We start from the raw sequence: 15,582 nt of genomic DNA, 5'->3' as shown, positions 1-15,582 counted from the left end.
GCAAAGACAAGAAAAACCAAAGGCTTTCAGGGATGAGGGTGAGATGAGAATCTGGGACCAGGATGAGTTAAAATTGACGTTCAGAGCAAGGCTAAAGCTGGAAAGCTTTGTATCGTTGCATCCTCTAGGAATGATTTCTTGGCATGCATGACAACTCCCTCCTAGCCCAAAGCATACTAGACATTTGCATTTATGAGTCAAGAATATTCTGGTTGGGAGCTGGAGAGATGGCTCAGAGGTTAAGAGCACTGACTGCTCTTCCAGAGGTCCTGAGTTCAATTCCCAGCAACCACATGGTGGCTCACGGCCATCTGTAATGAGGTCTGGTGCCCTCTTCTGGCATGCAAGCATACATGAAAGGAATGTTGTATACATAATAAATAAATAAATCTTTAAAAAAAAAAAGAATATTCTGGTTTCAGGTGAGAGAAACTCAACTCAAGCCAGTTTAAGGAGAAAAAGAAAAGAGGATGCCAAGGCTTGTCCACAGTTATGGTTGTTTTGGGTGTTTAAACAGAATGATACTTTCTCTTTAAATACCATAAGAATTGTTTCTGAAAATGTTCCCATAAGCTATACAGCTACACGGTAGTTAGAGAGCCCTTAGTACCTGTATATAGACCCAGACATAACATGTAAGATTCGTGTGTGGCGGGGGGAAGGAACTCCAACAAACTCATGTATTTGAAGAGCTTGTCCCCAGCTGGGGGCACTGTTTGGGAAGTTACGGAGGTTTTTTGAAGATGGGACCTTAGCAAAAGTGGGTTCCCAGACAGGAGTCTCCTGGTCCGAGCCTGAGTCCTCTACATCCAGGCTGTGGGGATGTGACCAGCAGCCTCATGTCCTCACCAACAGGTGCCAAACCATCTGCGCGGCAATGCCTTCCCTACCGTGATGGGCTCAAGCGCCCTGAAACTGGAGTGGAGTTCAGTCCTTCCGCCTTTAAAAGATGGTTTCTTTTAGCAGCACCCACGGATTCATAATGTCGACCTGGTTTCCTTTCCTCTGCCTCCCCAAATCTGTCCGGTGGAAGCCCATGAGGCCCCCGTCTCCGCATTAAGCATGGTACTGGGTCCCAAAACAATCTATTGAGGGAGGCCAGAGGCTTTGATTGCTCGTGGTCTTTATTCCCGGTCTCATGTGCCCTGCTGTGGAATCAGTCCCTCGACAGGCATCTGGCTAGCCAGGAGAAAGGAAATCTCCTGGTTCTGCCGTCTAGGCTTCAGGGTTGAGCCTCTGACTGCGGTCCGGGCTTGTGGAGCCGTGGGATGATAATAGTATGCTTTGTTGTCTGTCTAGCTCCCTTAGCCCTGCCCTTGCCTTGCTCACAGAAATCCGGTTTTATCTGGCAACAGGGCACCATGCTCAGGAATCGGACAACAGTTTACCGAAGACAGTTACAATTTTCTTCCCCGTTTGCCCCAGCCTCCAAGTCTTGAGAGTCACTAGGCCCTGATCCATTCCGGGCAAGGAGATAGAAGACTTTGATGGGGAATATTCTGGAAATGTTTTTTTTTTTTCTTTTTTTCTCTCCTCTTGTAAGTTTAGGCCAACCTTGCCCGGCCCTCCTCTTGCTTTCTCCATGTCTGGGCGCAGTAGATGGCTCCCATCCTAATGCATAGCTTCAGACCCCAGCACTGAGAGAGGAACAAAACTGAACAAAACCCTCCACAGGTGACTGGCCCGTGATTTTACCTACATCCAAGCGCAGCCAACAGCCATTCGTCCCCCCCTCCCTCCGATCACCGAGTCTTCATCGGTTGACCTCTTGGCTAGCTCTCGGATCAGTGTCCTCTCCACCTCAGCCGTACAGCCTTCCATCAGAGCTGCTCTTGCCTTACCTTGATTGCCGCAAGGAGCCCCGGCTGCCAGCCGCCTCGCCTCTCTTGCCAATCCTCCAAAGGAGAGCTCAAGCTGCATTACTGACCAGGTCATCTCCTTGCAGGAAACCCTGAGCTGTCTTCCAGCCTTGCACTTGCAACCCTTCGGTTGTGGCTCCTGATGCGTTTACTTCCCTCCCTTTCCCCAAAGGGGCCGCCCACTGCCAAATGTTTCCAAAGCACTGAGGCCTGGGAATTACCTCTGCCTGGACCTGCGCCTCCAGCCTGGGTTTGTCCTCCAATTCCTCTTCAGCAGCTCCTTTTTTGACCTTTAAAACTCAGCTCCTCCGTCCCCCCCATTGCTGTAGAAGCTTCTCCCCTCGGCTCGCCTGCTGCGTCCCTTGCTGCGTCTTCATGTCCAGCACAGCCTTCCACACCGATCTGCAACCCGTAGCTGCTTTCTGGCTGATGCTCATTGAGATTTACTCCCGTGTCCACCCAGGCTCGTCCCTCGTCTCCTACCGCTGCCTTCTGAGTTCCATTCCTAGGTTTCGTCTCGGAAGTAAATCCTCTAGTGATTCCTTCAGTTAGGACCGCAAGTGTAAATTCTTCCAGACTTTGTTTTAAAAATGTCTATATTTATTTTACCCTCGCTTTCTTTTTTACTTTTTGTTATGAACATTCAAATATAAAGAAAAGTAGAAAAACTAATATAGCGAATGTGCATATTCTCCATCTGGATTTAACAGTTGTTAACATATGTATTGCTCGGCTCATCTGTTTTTCTCCTAAGGTACTTTAAAATAGATCCCAGGCATCCTCGTATTTTATCCTGTGCAGAATAGTTTTCTTTTGGCCCCGGCACTTGCCCTATACTTCTTTTTTTCTTGAGAATTTGCCATCTCTGGCTCCCGTGGACAATGGCACAATCGAACAGAAGATGGACCGAGACAAGAGTGGGCAGTAACCGGGTTTTCCCACCAAAGCCCACGGTTCCTGTCCGGACACCGCCACGCTTCAAGTCCAGTAACTGCTCCATCCTCTGTCCTTTAATGCCCCAATGACTGGAAACTCATGCAGCTCTGAGGCGCTTCAAAATCCTTCGTTTCCCCTACAGCCTGATTTTACTCTGTAAATAGTCTCTCTTATTACACCGTCCTGGAGCATCTCACCTGGCCTGGAATTATATACACTCTTAAGAACAGTCATACATCACGCAACACTTTTTGTCAACAGCACATCACATGTACTCTGGTCCCAGAAGATTATAATGGAGGTGAAATTTTTTTATAATAGAGATACCTGAGCATTCATATCTATTGTGGCACACAGTAGCCAAGTTTCAGAGTCAGCCAAGGTGTCCCTCAGACAGATATGGGTCAGAAAACTGGAAAATTATCCAACCACAAAGAAGAAAGAAACCATTCTTTTAGGGCAAGAGACAGACCTGCAGATCACTTTATTAGTAGAAATAAGCCAGACTCAGAAAACAAATATACGTGTTTTCTCTCATATGTGCAATCTGGATTTTTTTTTTTTAAGTAGAAGGGAGCTAATTTGGGAAGAGACGGATGATCAGCAGGAGGTGGGGAGATGCCAGGGTATTAGGAGGCGAATATAATCTAAGAATATCATATATGGAAGGTAGTGCCATGGTGAGACACAGAATTTTGAACGATTAATATATACTAACAAGGGAATGGAAATATGGCTCAACTTTTAAGCGAGCTCTTCCAGAGGACCCAGGTTTGATTCCCCCTCCACACACACATGGAAGCTCAAAATTGTTTCTAGCTCCAGTTCCAGGAGACCTGACTCCCTCTTCTGATCTCCGTTAACACCAGCCTTGTACATGGTGCACATTTATGCACGCTAACAAGCATTCACACATGTAAGATAAAATAAATATATCTTTAAAAATATAATTTAAAAAAGCCAAAAATTAGCTTCTATTGCCTACCAATGTCTTCCACATCATAATGTCATAAGGCAATTCATTGCTCGTGTTTGTGGGGGCATTGCAGTAAACAGACCTGGTGCACTGCCAGCCACAAAAATGCAGTATCTACAACTCTCTGCAGAACACTTACTGATGAAATCACGACATTACTAGATTATGTATTTCCTGTGTAATCATTTCTTTCATTAATTTAAGATGTACTCCTTCTCTTTATAAAAAGAAAGTTTGCTGAAAAACCAGATGTCTTGTTGCTCTGGCAACAGCCTCATAGGTCTTGTGTTTACTGAGTCTCTTGATTTCGTTCAAAGGTTGCATGCATCCAGTGATTGTCCTGTATGATCTAGGTTTGTGAAAGGGGCACTCCATGACATTTGTGCCATAGTAAAATCACCTAGCAATCTGCTAGCCAGATGACAGCCCGTCATTAACTGGTACAAGACTCTACTTCAATGTGTGCCCCTTAAAAGAATTTTAAAACTTTTGATGTGTGATAATTTTTTTTATAAAATAAAAAAAGAATATGGAAATATTGCCATTATCACAAAAAATGAGCAAAATTAAAAGCAATTTCTTAGCATAGCACACAATTTTTTTCCAAAGGTTTTTTTGAGTTATTATTCAAATCAGAACTCAATCCAAGGACCACATATTGTTTTTAGTTATTCCTCTTAAATCACACAGAATTCAGAAACACTCCCCTATTACTTTTTTCCATCTTAAACACACTTGAAAACTGTACTTCACAGTGTCTATTTCATAACACGTGTAGGCATTTTGTGGCTTGAGGAATTCCTTTATAAAGCTGGCCTGAATTCCAATTCCACAAGGTTTAGAATTCTTACAGAGAATTTTCACTTCCCTTCTACAGTCCTAGGACAAGAGAAGAGGACATTTGCCACTATCTCAGACTTATGACACGCCCTCAGAGGAAAGTTAGCCTTTTGTCACACACGTAAGATGTGTCAATCAGCATTCTGCTACCGTAACAGACGCCGGGGATAATATACTAATAAAGGAAAAAGAGATCCATTTGAGCTCACAATTCTGGAAGCTGCAGTTCATAACTGGATGGCCTCATTGTGGACCAAAACCGCGCCGTCCTGAGGAGCTTATGGCAAAGCTGAACTGCTCAGCTCGTGGTGAAGAGGCAAAGGAAGAAAGGGAAAGGAATGGCGAGAAGGCTGGCTTGACCAGCCGCTCACAGCGCCAGTGCAAGCATGAGAACCTGAGTTCAGATTCCCCATAAAAGCAAGGTAGCAAGTAATGAGCCTCGGAGTCAGCAAAGACCCTGCCATACAAAAATTGGGACGCGTTCAAGGAAAATACCCAGCATAGGTTTCTGGCGTCCATACTTAACGTGTGCACACCCCATCCCACCCCCCACATACACACGTATAACATGTATATAACACACAGAGAGAGGAGGGGGGGTATAAAGAAACTGGATGCCATGATTCCCTTCCAAGGTAGCCTCTGACGCCATAAAAAAAAAGAAGACCTCCCACCTGGCCCCACCTCTAACCTCACGCACATTTTAGTTCGATCCTTCCATTTTGATGAGGGCCAGAAGCACTTTCTGACTCGACACCCCTGCTTAAATGCTGATCTCAACTGCCTAAGGCCTGTAGTCTTTCTGATAGACTCCAAGGATGATACAGCATCAACTCATGAGTTTATTATTCCGGTTTAACTTTTTTATTTGATTCTGGCACCTCAGGAGTTTCATTTTCAGCTTGTACTAATTTCTGTAATATTATATTGCTACATTTACCCCAGTGTCCAGGTGCAATTGTTATTGTCTGCTTAATTTATTCTCCCCACGTCTAGGCCTTAAGCACTTTGGGGGTATCATCTACAACAGATTCAATTCCATAGTCCCGAAATCTGGCAAGTAGTGGGTACTCAGTAAATATTTTTACACGTTTAAGTGAATAAATTCAACTGTCATTGTGAAGTTTAATGTTTTCCTAGGCGTGACTTTATAATGAACAATTCCTTGTGTGAGATGTCGTTAATGCCCCTTGGCCCATTGTATCAGAGTCTCATTGTTGACTTCCCATGTTTGTATCTACTCTTCGTACATTAGAAGAAAACATCTCATCCACATATTTACAATGCCCATTCCATTGCCATCTTCTTTCATATGTTTCCTTATCATTTGTTTGCTTATCAGAACATAGCAGTTCATTTTGTTTAGTCTAAAAATAATGCTATGTAATTCTATCTGTAAGGAAAAGAAATCTACTTGAACTAGGTTATGTTTTGGGCATACACAGGTCTCTCTTTCTGTTTTGAAAAGAGCAGGGAGTGTGGAACCAAGAATGAATATTGAGAAAGAGGGGAACTCATCTGTCTCTCTGGAGTTGTGGTGGTTTGCATGAGAATGTGCCCATAGGTTCATGTATTTGAACACTTGGCCCACGGCTGGTGCAGCTCTTTGGGGAAATGTATGAGATGGGGCCCTTCTGCAGGAAGTATGTCACTAGGGGTGAGCTTTGAGCGCTTAAGGCCTCTTCCTATTTGCGGCTTGTTTTCTCTAGGATTTGAGTTGCCTATGTAGTGGGATTTTACCCTTTAGTTGCCTTGGTCATTGTATTTTACCACAGTAACAGAAAAATAACGAATATAGTTGACACGTGGCTTCCTTGCTTCGAGATTTTCCAGTCACCTGCCCCAGAATCCCTCTACCTCAGGCATGACCTATCAGAAGCACTCAATTCCAAATTTGCATGCCCCTGGCAAGTTTCTTTGTTAATGGGAACAAAACTGCTCCTTTTGCTCCAGATTTTCTAAAGCAGGGCACTGGTTGATTCGGCACAGTTTACGGAAGACCTATGCAATTTACCCGACCACTTCCAGGCAAATGGCCTACTCAACCCTAAGCTGGAAAATTAGGCAAGGTTTCTCAGCATGATGTGGGCGTAGTGGAACCCTGTCTACCACCATGTAGGTAGGAGTCAGGGAAAACACTATGGACTTAGAGAATGAACAATGAAAAGAAGAGTGAAAGTATCTACAAGAGAAGCAAGAACGGTGAGGAATGATTCAGCATGAAGCCCTATAAGGAATGACTTTAACTGAATTAAGGCATCGCCTCACCCCACCTACTCTTGGGGACCCAAAGTACCTCTACCCTGGAGCCTCCAAGTACCTGTTCCTGTAAAAGTCGAAATGAATCATAAGCCATAGACTCGGTGGCTGTTTAGCAGAAGATGGTGCCTTTGAGGCCATTATGGGGTTTATCTCGTTTGGCTTCATGTGTGTAAACGTCCGTGTCCCTCAATAAATGTTACAACCCTTGAATGACAGAAACGTGTCTCATATGGCATCTACATTTCTAAAACACCAACCAAACACTCTGTCATGTTCATATTTTATGTGGAATCGAATCCTGGTGTAGTACTTACGAATTGTATGCCTTTAACCAAGCCAATCACAGTATACCTCAGCTCCCCTGTCTGTACACTGGGAATCACAACACTACCTACCGCTTAAGGCTATCAAGAGAATTAAATGCACAACAAAGAGTTTGGAACACTTTTGGACATTCGGTAAGCCCGTAAGAAATGTCAGCTGTTATTGAGAGGTGCTGTTTTGAGACCAAGTTGCCTCGTGAGAAGCTCCTGGGGTATCTAAAGCCTGCTCTGGGATGCAGCTTCGTTGTTCGTCTGCCGCAACTGGAAAAGCAGCGACTGCACAGTCTCTCGGGCCCTGCCGGGATTCAGAGGTCTCTGTCGAGAACAAAAGCTATGCCCAGTGAAAAGCAAGTCCCAGACACAATAGTTGTCACTGAGGTTTCACGCCCGCCTGCTGCCCTAGAATAGAACCCAGGCCCTTCCTGACGGAGGGTGCGTCTTTATGGTGCCTGGCAGCTGGGTTCCTCTGTACCAGTGAACACCCCCTCGTCGCCACACGCACACACTCACTCGCAAAACTCGGGGCATGCTGTTTGCTGCCTGCCCTTGCTCCTGTCCCTCCTGCTGAGCCCTGGTTCCCAAGGGTCTCTTTTGCCCTGTTCCCAGCTCTACTCGCCATCAATAATCTTCCATCTCTTGGCTTTCTTCTGTCTCTGCCTTCCCAGGTGACAAATATCTCCCCTGGTGGAGCTTCCAAGTGAATGGGAAAGAGGAAAGAGATTTGTGCTCCACCAACCAAGTTCTATGTGTGCATTTTAACAAGAGCTATTGGAAGATGCCCTGCCTTTACCTTACTCAAAGGAACAAATCCCACGATATTCATTTGTCTTGGTTTCTTTCTTTGGGAAGTAGAACCTAAGGCCGAGACTTGGGCACAGGACTTTCATTTGACAAGTGGTCCCTGGAACCCAGAGGGAGCGAGCGGAAAGAGAGAGAGGGAGCGGGGAAAGGGGAATAAAAGTGTTCCCACAGGCAGATAAGGCTTGCCCTGATAGGACACCATGCAAAGTATATAGCATGCTTCTGCATTTGCCCCCCTGAAAGAAGGGGACAGGCACATTTTCCCCTGGCTCCTGGCTCCTGGCTCCGCTGGTTAAAGGTTGCAGCCGTAGGTGCTAACTTTGCATCTCCCAGTCATGGTTCTGCTGTGGCCAAGGCAGACGCTGCCTTTCCAGAGAGGTCTGAGGTGGGAAGCGGAAAGGGCCACACCTGCGCTAGCTGCCAGCTCCCAGTGCACACGAGCTTCAAGAAAACGGAACCACTACCCAGAGTGTGCCGAAAGCAGGCAGCTTTGCCCCTGGGTGTCTGGTAGCAGAGAGAAGGTGAGGTGGGGGATAATGGGCGCCAGCACCAGCACCAGGGCAAGGAAACGTGCTTGAGTCATGCATCTGATGGAGGGAGTTAGGGCGTTAGGAAGGAAGAAGCTGGCCTCACCCACCGCGACTTCCTCACTGAACGGCCTTCCCCTCCCTAAACTGGCCGTAGACGCGCCAACCTGTGCCACACACAAATCCACACCCCAGCTTCGACACAGCAGCACTGACTCACGGCCGTCAACCCACCCACTAGTCCACTTCGGCTGGACCCTGAGCTGCCGCACGCCCAGATTCCAGGGCGAGCCGTACTTGTGCGTCTCGTCTCATCCAAAGCAACTCACAGGCAGGCGACAGGAACAGGGAGAGGGGGAGCACTCAGGAAGGCTCCATCGGGACTACCTGTCTTCTTGCTTCTTTGGGTGACCAGACCATCACGGCTTCCTAACAAGGGCTCGGATCTGAGTTTGATGGCAGGCCCTGTTATCAGTCAGGGAGACCTCAAGCTGGGTGACTGAAAACTGACATGCCTCCTATTTATTTATGAAATTTGTAACTGTGGAAATTAGCCTTAGAAGTTGTAGACCCATTACTATTAGCTTTATCGTCCTCCTAAGACATACCCCGAGGCATCTTCCAGATTGAATCCTATTGTGCTTTGCAATAAACCCATAATTGATAATGCCACGGAGCTTTAATATGGATGGAGAAATGAAATCTAGAAAGTAAATACATTCAGAATTTTGCTAGCAGGCTGAATTTAAAACTGATTTTCTGAACCTACCAGGATTATTCCTCCTCAATAATGATTTAATTTGAGTGAGCCACCCTGAGAGCTCTTGGGGGTGTGAGGAGTGAAGACAAGTGGAGCCCGGCTTCTCACGGGGACCCCTTAAAGAACTTTATCCTGCATTTTGCACCTGTAAGTTTGTGAAGATAAAATTAAACCTGGAAATTATACATGATAGACCAGTAAATAACATGGGCACCGGGGCCCCGGCTGCTGCCTGACTGTCCTGATGCAATCACCTGTCACTAAAACTCTCAGCAGAGGGATGCTGATGCAAAGCGTTTCTACAGAAGAGCAATTATTCTGTGTTCCTACATGAGACGGGCAGCGGCAGGGAGGGATAGCCTGGAGAAGGGGGACCACCTCCCCATCTTCTGGCCCGGAAAGAGCCACCTGGGCTGCAGGTGTTGGGCAAGCCTCCGTAGGTGGTCCTTTGACAGCCTGCTGGACCCCTGAGGAAAGCCATTTCACTAGATCCTAATAGACCTGCGGAGAGATAGGAAGGGCAGAGCAGATCGCCCCTCCTTTGGGTCCCGGTTCACCAAAGAATCATTGGACATTCCGTTTTCCACGGAGCAAGCTGTTGTGACTCAGAGTATGGATTCTAGGACCCGGCGGCCAGACTCTCAGCTTTGTTACTTGCTAATGGTGTGACCTTGAGCCAACTACGTAAGCTCTCTCCGGGCCCCTTCCTTTTAAGAGTGGCGTGTGGGAAGCTCGTCCGCTCGGGTAGCTATCTGAGCTGGAGGAAAGCAGCTAGGGAGGCTGGCAGGCCGTAATGGCAACTGCAGGCCTCACCAAGGTGAGGTGTGCTTGAATCTCACCAAAACATGAGCAGAGCTCTCTCTTGGCACTGGGACTGCAGAGTTGGGGTCCCAAGGGTGGCGTGTCTTGGTCGGTCATTGTGCTCTTGAGTCTCTTGAATTGAGCCATTCCTGAAGAGACCTAGAGCCCGGGGCCATCTGCAAACAGCCCTTGAAGGAGGTGGGTAGAGAAGGGAAGGGGAAATGTTTCATTCCTAAACTGGGGGAGACACTGTAGTTTCCACGGCAGGAAATCAATGCAGGGGCCTATTTCACCAGCTTAGGCGGCTTAATGCGCACACGGTTCTCTAAGCGGGGTCAGAAAAAAAGAGGGGTTTTGCAAAGGGGGGGGTTTTTTTTTTTGCCCCCCCTTTCCCCCCCCCCCCCCCCCCCGTTTACAGGACCCTTGCAGCGGGCAATAACAGCGCAGGCAATTTTACGGGGCGTGTGCAAAAGTGTGTGAGAGAGAACGTTGAGGAGGAGCGAGAGGCTTTTGTTCTGGGTTCCGTCAGCCCTACATTTGTTCTGAAGACTCATTATGAGGGAAAGCCGGCTTCCTGTGGGGAGGAGGGAACACCCAGTAACAGAGGTGGCATGCTTCCTGGTGACTATCTCTAAGTAAAAAACTGAGCAGATAAAGATAGCAAATTGCTGTTCTGGAGACCACGTAACAAAGTACCACCGACCAGAGTCTTAAGCAACAGAAACGGTTTTCTCACAGGGATGGGAGCTAGAATGTCAAGATCGAAACAGAAGCCGAGGCGCGTCCTCCTGAGGCCTCTCCCCTTGGCTTGCAGGTGGCCACCTTCTTCAGAGTCCTGGCACGCACAACCTTTGTCAGCCTGCACATGTACCGTGCCTCTCTGAGTGTCTGAACTTCCTCTTTTGGCTTAGGGATCAACATTAACAGCCCCATCTTCATTGACTCAAAGGCTCTCTACATCCAAACACGGTCATATTCTAAGACGCTGGAGATTAGTCTTTCCATGTAGGAAGAGTTGGGGGGGGGAGTCACCCCCCTGTTTCTTTCCACAAGACCTATCCCGACCCTTTCAGCTGTCTTTCCTTGCTTCACTCCGTCTCTCCCATCTCCTGGCTCCTCTGGTCCCTCCTTCTCTGCCAGTCCCCCCCCCCCCCCCCCCCCCCCCCCCCCCCTTCCTCCCCCCCCCCCCCCCCCCCCAGCCCTAAGTCAATCTGTGTAACCATCCAATCTCCACGGGGTGAGCTAGGCTGCAGGCCTGCTTTGTTAGGATTGGAAACGAACTAATATGAACGCACAAATGCCTGAGTAAACTGCACAGGGGGTCTTGTGTTGTTTGTGATTTTGCAATAAAGACACTTCTTGGGGTGGTAATTTTTGATGGGTTGTGAAGTCACTCGTTGGTAGGAGGATGGTAAGAGCTTTGGCTCACTGGCTGAGTCACCTGGCTCCAGGTCTTCGCGTACTTTACAGGGCTTATGAATCCTCTGGGGATCTTGCTAGAATCTAGATTTTCCCATGTAGGAGGGATAGCTAGAGCCTGACATCCTACCGTTCTAATCAGCACCAGCACCTGCTGATGCTAGGAGCAAAAGCGTAGGCAGCACGCTTGACATTTGGGATGATCCCAGCTGCCCCACTCTCCCTGGCTCCGAGTGCGCTTTGACTCATGAAGGTCCCTCGTTGTTGGGGAACCTAGGAATCAAGCCAGTCTTTGGATCTATCTTTGATAGAGGGTGGAGGACATGACGGGCAAAGCTGGGCAGAAAGGAGCAGAGGCAAGGAGGAAGGGACATCTCCCAGTCGAGGGGGTTGTAAAGAGTATTTCATGTGTGAGGAAAGAGGAGAGACATGGAGGTCCCCAAACACCAAATAAACTCAAATCAGGTGTAGACATGGAATCATGATTCAGTAAGGTCCTGTGGCAGAGCTGACATCTGTGGCCAAGCAGAGGATGCAGTAGAGCGGGCCACCCACCCGTGACCTTAAGTGGGTGCGTGGTCTGGGCAACGAGGGTGGGCTAGCTGAATTCGAGGACCAGAAGAAGATAGATGTTTCCCATGTGATCGACATATTGGCAAAGATTTTGGAACCAAGCTGCAGCTATTAGTGAAGAATTTCTTTCCTTTCCCACTTTTATTCAACAAAGGACTGTAAAACTATGAGTTGAGCCTTGTAGTCAGCATGGTCTTGAGTGCCCAGCCCCTGCTTTTGCCAAAGAGAATGTAATTTCAACTCAAAGCCATGATATTTGACTTGTGAGCTGCCTGGTAGAATTCTTAACAATAAATATGTGGTTCCCATTCATATTGTGGAAATCCTGACATCAATTGACAAATACCCAATACTTGCACTTCAGTATTTGGGGGTCAAGACATGTCAAGCTAGCATAGCTGACTTAATCTGAAACAGGTTTACATATAACAAACGTTGTGCTTCAGAAAGGGAAAGAAGGAGCAAGAACCGGCCAGAACTCTCCCTTAAACTACCCGAGGGACCCCTCTCTCTCTCTCTTTGGTTTTTTGAGATAGGGTTTTGCTCTGGGTAGCCCTGGGCCCTGGCTGTCCTGGAATTCACCCTGCGACCAGGCTGGCTTTGAACTCACAGAGAACCACCTGCCTTTGCCTCTGAGGGCTGGGATTAAGGGCGTGTGCCACCACCACCCAGCCAGGGATATCTCTTTAAGCTCGGTGATTCCGATAGCTAGAGGAAGCAGGTTGAGAATAACTGAATTCCATTCAATAAGCATCGATCAAACCTCTGCTTTGGGTGAGGCAGGAACTATGGTAGACTCTAGAAGGTATTGATTATGGGCACGAGGCCCTGCTTTCAGGACTCCTGGTGTAGGCTGGTGTTAAGTGATGAAACATTAACCAAACCCAATCTGCGGTACTCAATAGTACATCTGGGAAGCTGGAGCTTGAGTTGGCGTCGAACCGACCCCTAACCAAGTGACTCGGGACTCAGGACTCTTTTGTGAGGCTTTCTCCTTTCTTCTAAGAATGCCTCCTGACATCAAGCCGGAGTTGCACTCTCCCCTCGGTCTTTCAGCTACCTACCACTCACCTTCAACCCACTTCCGCCTACTGTGCTCTAACGGCTGCCTCAGTCAATCTACCGTTTATATAGTGACAAACTATCCGATAAAATCAACTTAAAGGGGAAAAGGTTTATTTATGTGCCTGGTTTCAGAGACCTCAACCCATGCTCAGATGCTCTACCGCTTTTAGACAAAAGGCATGAACGGGGAAACTGCTCACCATGTGCTGGCCAGGAAGCAGGGAGAGAGGAAGGAGTCAGGAACAAGAACGGATCCTTAAAGGAATACTCGAAGTGAACTCCTTCCTCAGATCAGACCCCAATGCCCTCATAACCCAAACCGTTATAACTCAACAATAAATGAATCCGTTCTTTGTTAGCAACCTCAAAACGGAATCATTTCTTAATAGTGCTACAAAAGAGGACTGAGATTTCAGCACATGGGCCTCTGTAGGAGATGCTTCACATTCAAGGTCGCCCACCATCCACCCATCCATCTATTTGTTCACGCTCATTGATCCATCTCTGTGCATGTTCACCTCCTGCCTACCTTCTCCATCAATTGACATGGCTCCCTGATCACCAGCCACTAACCACCCCTCCCTCCCACCCACTACCTAAGCAGCCTCTAACTCCTCAGCACACGCAGACGGGAAACAACTAACTTCTTCTGGTCCTTGAGTTCAGTTGGCCCACCCTCGTTACCCGGATCACACACCCATTTCGGGGGGTGACCGTCTTGCAAACTTGACACAGTCTAGAGCCCTAGGGGAAGGAGGAACGTCAATCGAGAAAATTGCCCCGCCAGATTTGCCCACAGACAAGTCTGCGGGGGCGTTTTCTTTGTTAATGATTGATGTGAGCGGGTCCAGCCCATCGGGGATGGTACTAGTCCTGGGCATGTCGTTCTGGGTGTATAAGAAAGCTGGCTGAGCAAAGAGGAGCAAATGAGTAAGCCGCACTCCTCCATAGTCTGCGATGCCGTTCAGGGTACCAGATTCCTGCCGTGAATTCCAGCCTTAGTTTTCTTTCGAGGTGTATGGCAATGTGGACGCATAGGTCCTCCTCAAGTTGTTTTTGGTCATGGTGTATGTTCCAGCCATAAAAATCGAATTCAAGACACTCGTTTTCCCACTTAGCAATTTATCCTGCCTGCCATCTAATCCAGGCTCCCATCCACATACCGTAACCTTCCTCCACCCATCCACCTACTTACACATCGTCCCGATTCTTTATTCGGAGATCCTAGTCTATAGCCTCTCGCTATTAGCAACTTAATGTGTGAAAATAATAGCATTAAACATCACTTTATTAGAGCAATAGAACAGGAGTAATCCATGATTTAGTAGTATGTGGCACTGGAGAAGGATTGGCCAGGAGAGAGCAGATTTGACTTGGATCTAGACGAAGTCAGTTATTCTTGTCAGAGGGAGCAGCCTATACGAGTACTTGCTGGTAAGAAGGAGCACTCTCGTATTTGGGGAGTATCCGTGAATGGCCAGTACCTATGATTTCAGAAATAACAGAGAGTCTGGTGCAGATGAGGCCGAATGGGTTATCTGGGACTAGCGTTGAAGACGATCTTTAGTTCCACGGAGGTTAGACTCCCTTCCAAAGCCAGACTTATTAAAGTGCCGTCGTCATGATTTGTGCTTCGGAATAATTTCTGGCCCCAGTCATGAAGCTGAGACAGAGGATGGAGGCCACAGGCAGAAAAGCCAGTTAGAAGGCTATTGAATTATTCTAGGTAAGAGACGACAGGGAGCTGGCGGTGGGGTTAGAAAAGGGACGACAAAATTTGTAAATGATTTAGATGGCTGAGTCATGTACATGAGCGGGCCTCAGGATTGACAGTGAGGGGGACTTGCTGAGATGGGGACCCGGGTTAGAATTTGATGATGCGGCCAGAGGGGTGGCGAGGCACAGAGAATGGGCCAGGACTCGGATGGACCAGGAGTGCTGGAAGCAGGTGTGCGGTTCAGGAAAACTTGAACGTGTACGGGTGTGTATATAAGCAATAAAGGGATGCGATGCAGAAAGTAACGAGGGACAAAACAGAATTCCGAGTAGCATGAGCCCCTGGGGTGGCCACAGAGAATATTCCCCAATGGTCACTGAGAAAGGACAATGCAAAACAGTGAGGACATTGTCACTGGAGTTCCTAGATGAAAAGAAGTGGTTTTTCATAAACATTACCTCTATTGTGTACACGATTCTTGTTGGTGTTTAACCTTCTAGTTTGAAATCGGTTTTGATTTATTGAAAAGTTTCAAGTCTACACATTCCCATGTACCCTCATGTGGCTTTCCACAATTCTAATGGCATACACAAACATGATGTATTTATGAGCACCAGAAAACTAATAACAGTGCCATGCTCCTAACCAAGCCAATACCCCTAACAAGGTCAACTAATTAAACTCATGCACGTTTGCCAGGCCTTTCTCCAAGTGTCCCTTTAT

The sequence above is a fragment of the Alexandromys fortis genome, unplaced genomic scaffold (genome assembly GCF_014885135.2).
Source record: "Alexandromys fortis isolate MF-2015 unplaced genomic scaffold, M_Fortis_MF-2015_v1.1 scaffold_83, whole genome shotgun sequence".
In the NCBI taxonomy this organism is placed as follows: domain Eukaryota; kingdom Metazoa; phylum Chordata; class Mammalia; order Rodentia; family Cricetidae; genus Alexandromys; species Alexandromys fortis.
This window is presented reverse-complemented; position numbering follows the sequence as displayed.